The 9125-nt window shown below is 45.9% G+C and overlaps 3 non-coding genes across 3 annotated transcripts; all 3 read left to right on the forward strand.

The window, feature by feature from the left end:
- The first annotated feature begins 1576 nt into the window (after nucleotides 1-1576).
- trnag-gcc lies at nucleotides 1577-1647 on the forward strand. The gene has a single exon. It is a non-coding gene; the product is annotated as a tRNA-Gly (tRNA).
- A 607-nt stretch (nucleotides 1648-2254) lies between these two features.
- Nucleotides 2255-2325, forward strand: trnag-gcc. The gene has a single exon. It is a non-coding gene; the product is annotated as a tRNA-Gly (tRNA).
- Nucleotides 2326-9053: 6728 nt separating this feature from the next.
- On the forward strand, nucleotides 9054-9124 carry trnag-gcc. Its single transcript has one exon. It is a non-coding gene; the product is annotated as a tRNA-Gly (tRNA).
- Nucleotide 9125: the final 1 nt, after the last annotated feature.

Consider the following 9125-nt stretch of genomic DNA (forward strand, 5'->3'; position numbering starts at 1 on the left):
TGTGTACAAGGAAGTGGCCTCGAGAGGAACACGTGTGGGGTGGGTTGTGCGTGGTGTGCACGCACGCCAAGTGCAATATGAATGGCTCCTGCATCTGATGTGTGGAGAACAGCCCAGCGACTGGCACTCAACTACAAATCTGCAAGGAGACCCGTGCTTCAGGCAGCAATGATGGAGATTCAAAACAGAAAGACATACATATGAAAATCTAAAATGTGTTAAAGAAAAGGAATGAAACTACAGTATGTAGATTGAAATTTTTATAAGTTACATTTTCTGAATCACAGTAATTAATTTTCTGACTGAACATTTATAACATTTTATGCGAGAACCTGCCTGTGATGCATATCCAAAAGTTTGTGGTATTTTTGTGTTTTATCATGGCCGGCAATTTGGAGTGTCTAGGAAAAACTCCGGATAAGAGAAGAAGACGCGATCAATAATTGCACAGTTATGTCCCATGTATGGATTTAAATCAGTGGTGAGCATACTGCACTTATACACTCGGCTCCCAGAGTTTTGTCTCCTGGCCACGGCGAACATCAGTGGCAAAGTGACCTCTGAACCGGGCCTGAGAACCACTCCTTCTCTCGTCCACCCCCTTGCGACGCGGCCCCTTACCAAGCTGCGTGTTGAAGTATGTTAAACACAATACACACGCTTAGACACCGCGTGGGGGAGCCCTTTCTATCCATACAGCACGTTTTAGGATAACGTCACAGTGTGTGTTGGTGTTTACTGAACAAGTGACTTCTGTGGTTATGAGCTTGACGTTACTCCGTTTGGGAGTAAGAAGGCTGCTTTCGGTCCAGGCATTGCAAAACTTTTATAAACAATGTATCTCGTCACTCCAGGGACAGCAAATGCTGGCCGAGGCTTCCTTCTGTCCTCGCAGCTGGTGGGATGGGATTTAGACACCACCGCGACTATCGCACGGTGGAGCCAAGGAGTGTAACGATTGAGATTATTATTCAATAAATGAAAACTGCATGCAAATCACAAGCCATTGTTACATTTAGGCTAGGAAACAAGAAAAATTAACAAACTTATTTTTGAATTCGAAACTTGTCCAGTTCATCAGTCAATAGTAATGCATTTAATTTAAACACATCTTTTGGAATTGTTTCAATACTCAAAGAAGGGCTTTGAGACGAGATTAAAAGGTAATCACGTTTCAAAGGTGGTCAAAGAAGGGCATCAGCTTACCGCATAAAACTAGGTCATGAAGGGGTTTTTACAATGGAGTATCATGATGCAATTTGTGTTTTGATGAAATTTGTATAAAATACCCGATCATACGTTATAATGTAAAAAAGAAATCTGGACTGATAGTGAAAGGATATTTTTGATCCATTGTTTTACTTGCTATGGACATAGCATCCCATGAAGAGAATTGGTGACATTCCGCATGTATAGAACTGCGCAACACTCACTGTCCTCACTGGAAGTGGAGTCTTGACTGAACACACTGCTGATCAAATTATTCGCAGATGTAGAAAGGAATGCCTCCAAACACATGACCGCATACTCCGATTGCTGAAGTATTTCTTAAATGGTTTGCGCATAATCTCTCAAGGCATCGGTGGTTCAGTGGTAGAATTCTCGCCTGCCACGCGGGAGGCCCGGGTTCGATTCCCGGCCGATGCACATTTTTTGGTATTTTATTACAACAATTAATTTAATAGCATTTATCTTTGCTGCACTGCTATTAGTGTGAATAATGTGGTATCTATTTTAATCTAATGATTGTTATTCACGTTTATATGTTTTCTAGATGTAGAAGAGAATTTCCATTGGAAAACGTTTTTCAGGGTTTTTACAGTATTGACTGCATTCGGTAGTTGCAGATGGAGACCCCTAGTGATCAGGGGCCTCCATGACATGCATTCCTCGGTCACGCGCTATTAACAAGGGCCCCGATAAGGTGTGGAATAGCATATAATGCCAACATTCATCACGCCAGGAAAAAAATTGCATCCATAATAATGATGATTAGTCAAAGGCCATTTTCTTATTTTAGTCTGTGTTGGCACAGGGTAGAACCAATCCTTCATTGGTGACTGGTACCTGTGGTACAAAAAACTCATACATATTTTCAGGAGGTTCGTCATAAATAGCAGATCGTAGAAAAAGTTGCACAATAATAATCAGATTTTAAAGAAAAAGCCAAAAGCCACATTTCCAGATAAAACTTGCACAGGACTGAAAGATCAGTATTCATGAATGTCATATAAAAACAGCTGGGAAGTGTGAAGCATCGGTGGTTCAGTGGTAGAATTCTCGCCTGCCACGCGGGAGGCCCGGGTTCGATTCCCGGCCGATGCACTTTTTAGAATATTTATTTTTGCTTTTATCACGATATGTAACATTGTAAAGATTTAATGCACATTTAGTAGTATCGAAAAATATTACGTTCCATGTTATTGAAGAATATTAATCACACCCACTTCATTTCCTAGTATGCTAGTGGCAACCATATCTTGAGGCCGCTTTCAGCTGGGAAAATTCGGTCGCAGTAATTGTACCAACCCAGTTCAATAACTAGTATTGGAGATGAGTAGTGACAAATTATTTCTCTGGTCAAAATAGTTTCCAGCTATTCATCATAACAGGTGAAGAAATAGTTTTTAGCAACATCCCAATAATATAATTTGCATATAATCAATTAACTCCAGCATCATATTCGGATATTCATGAAAAATGGAAAAGTCAAAAGCCAAATATACACAGAGAAGATGCTTCCACACGACTGAAAGAAGATCAGTATTCATGCATCTGACGTAAAAAACTCATGGAGTATGTGGCATTGGTGGTTCAGTGGGAGAATTCTTGCCTGCCTCGTGGGAGGGCCGGGTTTGATACCTGGCTGATGCGCTTTTATCATGCTAAACAACATATTAAAGCATACATTTGCAGCTAATCGAACAAAACACCCACTATCATCTTCGGATGTTCATGAAAATGTTAAAAGTCAGAAGCAAATACACAAAGAGAACACTCAATTTTGTGCGACTGAAAAAGATCAGTATTCATCTATCTCACGTAAAAACTCAAGGAGTATGTGGCATCGGTGGTTCAATGGTATAATTCTCGCCTGCCCTGAGGTCCCCTCCTGGGGCCCCTCTTTTCCTGTCAGTGTGGCCTGACTCCGTCCCGGCCATGCCCCCCTTCTGGAACCTACTAGCAGGTTCTCGATGTGCCCCTTCTGTAACCTTTCCCCTACATCCCTCTCTCTGGTCTATCAAGTGACCTGCTGTAAGTCAGGGCTGCTGTAACTGCAGATACCCTTCCCTGCCAGCAACCAGTGCTATGCTGCTAAGTGATTCTATGTCACTACGCCCCCCCACGCCGTGAAAAAAATCAGCCGTCGTGGCTGACCTCCATCCTCCTCGTAGTGCAAACAACAAGAACAATATAAACCTTCCGGGATAATTAACAATTACCGACGAGAACCTACAGTAATGAACCTAGACCCCAGAGATTGAAAAATGTCCGACGACCGTCAGCGTGCCGCAGCCCACGAGCATCAGGAAGGACCCCAGTACAACTAGTAGTCACACCCCGGCTCGTGTCTGCGGCCACCAGCCACAGCGTAGGAACTAACTTGGTCAACAACAAAAAGGGGCAGGCTATCGAAACCTAACAGTTTTAGAGTGGGTCCTCGTCGCCGTGCCCCCAGGCGGGACAAAAATGGGCTTCCTGTAGACCCCAGGACAATATGTAAATGGCCTAACGAGCGTGGCCCCTCCGAGAAGAAGACGAAGGACAAGAAGATGAAAGCCGTTCCGTCATCCTCGGTCCGTCTGTAGACAGTGCCGTCGGTGGGTCTGCGGGTGTCAGGCGCTGGAAACCTGCAGAAGAAACAACAGAATCCTGCTGAATTGCACCCTCCGCGACTCTTCGCCTTGGCTCGCCGGACACATCAGACACCTGCACTCAGGTGGTGGGGATGAAGTGACATCACAAGGTGGAAAATAGGGTTTCAGCCGCGACGGATGCTCAAACCAGCGCCTGCGACCGACCTGGATATGCACGCACTGCGGCCTCCTCACCTCGATCACCTTAACTGGGTCCTGCCATGGCCGGTGCAATTTAGGGGATGTGCCCAGGGGCTCGTGGGGGCAATACAACCATGCCTTGTTCCCATGGGTCTATGGGTTTCTGGATTCACGGAGTCCCACAAGCTTCTCATTGGCGGCCTGCTGTTTGGCCGAATTTTTCCGAGACGCCTCCCGTGCTTCTGTCAGCTGTCTGATCGTAAGCTGCATGGGCATGGGCACAGCAACCTTCTTTTTGCCCAGGTCCATGACAAACTGAGCCTCCATGGCGGGATCACATTCCCTCCCATACATGAGGAAAAAGGGGGAGAACCCTATTGAGGCGTGAGGCGCCATCCTATATGCGGCCAGAACACCTGGAACCTGCAAATCCAGTCGGACTGTGCCTTGTTAACCTGTTGGCACAGCATGGACGTGTAATGCGAGAGCGCCATCTAATGGGCAGAATGGGGTAGCCGCACGGCCACCACCGGGTAGCGGGTATTGAATCCCAAGCGGGGATATATCTGGGCCAAAGGTAATGGGCGGAGTCAAAGGGGAACGTTCGGGAACCATCGAGAAGGTTCCAACAGGGAGCGTGGCTAGAGGCGGAGCTTAGCTCCGCCGTAAGGGATATAAGCACTCAGGGGTCGGTGTGTGAAGCTTCAGTCCGGACTGCGTCGCTGCACAAGCCTCTCCCCGTCACCGACCATGTGGCGAACCCAGTGAGGCTCGTTCCTCCCGGCATGCCGCCAGCCAGCGGCGGGATCGGGAGTGGAAGAGAGGCAAACAGAGAGAATGACTCGTCCCCAGCCACAGAAAGAGAAGGGAAACATATGGGGAGAGCGGAAATGAGCTGTGCAAGAATTCTATCAATAAAAGACGCCAGTAAAGATCGTCGTGGAAGTCGTTTATTACATAAGAGTCCTGTGCAAGCGCTCTACCATCCCGGATGGTAGAGCGACGTCCAGATCTTTTTATTACCCAGAGAGTTGCACACCTCCTTTAACAATTTAGAAAAAAAATTACGAGCTTGGTCTGTAAGGAGACGTTCCCGGGGCCCCCTTGTCTAAAACGTACCCATGTAGGAATGCGTCCGCGATGGACACGGCCGACTGATCTGGCAAAGGCTATGCCACCGGCCACAGGGACAGGTACTCCACCCCGACAAGAAGAAATGTATTTCGCCTCTAAGTGGCGGGAAATGGGCCGAGGGACACCTTGATAGATTGCAACGATGGCCAGGCCTGACTTGGCGGGGGCTTTCGGCGAGCACACTTCACACAACCTTTGACCATGTTGTACACATCCTCTGACATTCCGGGCCAAAATAAGTCGCGCTTCAGGGTCAACAAGGTTTTCTGCACCCCAAGGTGCATTAACTTCACATGGACAGCCCGTGTAACTCTACTCGGCAGAACAGTTGGCACAACGATGCAGTAACGCTGCACTTCCTCATCTCACCTCATCAACTATGAGAGACATTCCCACTGGCACCTTTTTACCACCCCTCGTTCTGATGCGATGCTGTAACTTCAACATGTGCATGAGACAATCATGTTGTCACAGGGAGCGGTTGCCGCGGATTGTGGAACATCAACCGACGCTACAACAGTGCACGGCAATCCTGCAGCCGCAGGTTTACATCGGCCGGCACCCATCATACACGCATAGCGGTCCCTCGGCGGTAATCACGACAATGCGTCCGCATTACAGTGACATGCACCTTTCCTGTAGGTGACCGTGAAGGAATAATCTTGCAAAATTTCTAACCAGCGGGAGAGCTGGCCGGATGGCTGGTCAACCTGCAACGTATATTGAAGAGCTGCATGGTCCGTGCGCACAAGGAATTGCCTACCATAAAGGGACGGTCTGTACTGCAGTACAAAATGCACAATAGCCAACCATTTGAGGCGCGTTACACAATAACGCTGCTCTGCAGGGGACAGCACACGGCTTCCATAAGATACGACCTTCTCTACTCCGTTCACTACCAGCGACAGTACAGCGCCGATTCCGGTGTCGCTGGCGTCTGTATCCAACACAAATGGCAGAGAGAAATCGGGGTACCCAAGGGGAAGCGCGTTGGCGAGGCCATCGCGCAGCGCGACAAACGCAGCCTTCTCTTCCGCCCATCAAAATTTCTGGCCCTTTGCGGTGAGGGCTTGGAGCGGTTTAGCGATCGTCGCAAACTTGGGTACGAAGAGGCGATAGTATGATGTGAACCCGCCAAAACTGCGGAATCAACCCATATATTAAATTAACTCCATGATCATCTTTGGATATTCATGAAAAATGGGAAAGTCAGGAGCCTAAGAAACACAGAAAATGTCCCTGTTCCCAGACGACCTGCTTGTCAGTTTTGATGTGGTTTCCTTATTCACCAAAGTTCCTGTACCTGACACCATCGCAATCATTGAAGACTTGGTTCATCAAGGACTGAATACTGAGGTACCCCCCTGGTGAGACACTGCTTAACTAATACATGCTTCACATGGAATGGAACTTTCTACAAACAAACTGAGGGCACCCCAATGGGATCCCCCCTATATCCGGTTGTAGCCAACGTTTTCATGGAGAAATTTGAGACTGACGCCATCCAGACTGCCACTCTACGCCCGACCTTATGGAAGAGGTACGTAGATGACACTTTTGTCATCTGGCCACATGGCCGGCCTGCTTTAGACCAATTCCTCGACCACATCAATTCCATACACCCAGCCATCAGATTCACCATGGAAGTCGAAAAAGATGGCAAGCTACCCTTTTTGGATGTCCTAATTAAAAGGAGACCTGATGGTTCAATGAGCCACTCTGTCTACAGGAAAGCTTCCCATACGGATGCTTACCTAAAACCGGATTCCCACCACCATCCATCCCAGAAGAATTCCCTCATCAAGACTCTACACCATAGAGCGTAATGCATCTCTGACCAGGAACACATTACCAGTGAACTCAAGCACGTACGCCAAGCTCTTAAGGCTAATGGTTACTCCGACTACACAATCCGCAAAGCCATCACTCCAACCATCAAGAAGGATCCGGTTGAGGAGCCATTCAAAAGCATCACCTTACCCTACATTGCGGGGGTCACAAATAAGATCTCCAAAATCCTGAATTAACACAAGATCCAGGTCCGATTCAACACAGTACATAAAATCCGTGATCTGGTCCCGTCTGTAAAATATGTGGTTCCAGACATACAGTACCCTGGCGTCTACAAACTAAGTTGCCTCTGTGGTAGCAGTTACACTGGAGAAACCAAACGACATGTCTCGGACCACATCCGTGAACATAAAGCAGACCTGAAACACGGCAGGACAAACACCTCAGCCGTGGCAGATCACTGTTACAATTCAGTGGGCTCACATGACATTGACTTCACCAAGACAGAGGTTCTCTGCAAGCCATCTGGCTACCATTAGAGATTCGTTCATGAGGCGATCCACATATACAAACACAGAGACAATTTCAACCGAGAAGATGGATTCTGGCTCAGCAATCATTGGAAGGACGTAATAAAACCATTTCGGATCTTAACTGATTTTGTTCACGTTTACGGTGACTTTCAGACCACAGTCCACTCACTGTCATTGACTTATATATTTTGTATTCTCCGCAGGGAATGGAGTCTTTGCTCCGCTGCAAGTCTCCTACACCACTCTCCCATTGACATATTTCGTTGCTTCCTCTTATTACCTTTCACGGGACGGTCAATGGTATAGTGTATAGCAGATTGTATAATAATAAATAGTATAAAAGTGTAATGTTTAATATAATGTATAAGGTAATATAGTATCGTAATTGTATTGTGAATATACAGCAGTGTGGTATACAGTAGGTTAGGTAGAATAATACATAGTGTAATATTACAATGTATAGTCTAAGGTGGTATATAATAACGCAGTATATAATTTAATGTTGGCTTTATCTATGGCAGTATATAGTACGGGGTAGATCCGTGTGATGTAAGGAAAAAGTTTAGCTGGAGGCATATTATATTTTTTGCGACAAAGAATTGTAATGTATGACGTAGCTCAGCTTATTGGAGAGTATATTTAGTAAATTTATGATATTGATATAGTATTTATTTTAGTTTTTTTACGTGGTGGTTTGGCTGCTACAGCTCCTTACTATTAAAATTCCTTCCCTTTATTACTGCTAACCCTACCTCCTCCCTTTGTTGCTGCTAATCCTACATAATGCACGGGCATAATATGACTTTGAGACCCCCCCCCCCCGCTAATACGCATTCCACAAGTAGTGACTAATCCCATATCTGCATTTTCCATAAATATGCTAAATTACTCTGTTGATATGCAAATTACTCTTCCTCCCCTAACCCAGCTTAAATATACGCTGCCAAGCTTGGTGGTGTTCATTCAGACGCTGTTTTTCCGACAAACATGTTCTTCACCTGAGGACGGCTGCTTGCGTTGTGGCCGAAACGTCGTGAGAATTGTATTATTGTATTATGTTTATTTTTAAATATTTTATATTAAATTCGCATGCTTGCTTGCTTGCGTGCTTGCGTGCTTGCTTGCTTGCTTACGACCGTGCAAATCTTTCGGTCGTTTTTTAACCCACTTCCCGTGATCCAATCGAGCTGACATTTTCCACACAGACTCGTTGTGCGTGACAATTAATTTTGTGAAATTTTTTCCAAAATTTTACACTGTTTAGGGAAAACAAATTAAATATTTAATTACCAATTGCTTAATACTGGCAGACAATCATCTGACCCATAGATGGCAGCCATCTCAAGCCAGAGGACGAGAGGACTCTAGCCGCCACGCATATAAAGGATTTAGAGTGAAAAACTTTGTTTTTACGGGTTTACTTGTTATAATTTTATTATCTCCCTTCTACGTGACTTAACCGAAAGAACCATAAGATGAATCCCTGTAGTCACGAAAGCTTTAAATCGAAATTTAAACACAGAAAAGTCTCACTTACACGCAACTGAAAAAGATCAGTATTCATGCATCTCACGTAAAATCACACCAGACACACGAGGCATCGGTGGTTCAGTGGTAGAATTCTCGCCTGCCACGTGGGAGGCCTGGGTTCGATTCCCGGCCGAAGCAC

Source organism: Callorhinchus milii, unplaced genomic scaffold, assembly GCF_018977255.1.
Source record: "Callorhinchus milii isolate IMCB2004 unplaced genomic scaffold, IMCB_Cmil_1.0 Scaffold405, whole genome shotgun sequence".
Taxonomy (NCBI): Eukaryota; Metazoa; Chordata; class Chondrichthyes; order Chimaeriformes; family Callorhinchidae; genus Callorhinchus; species Callorhinchus milii.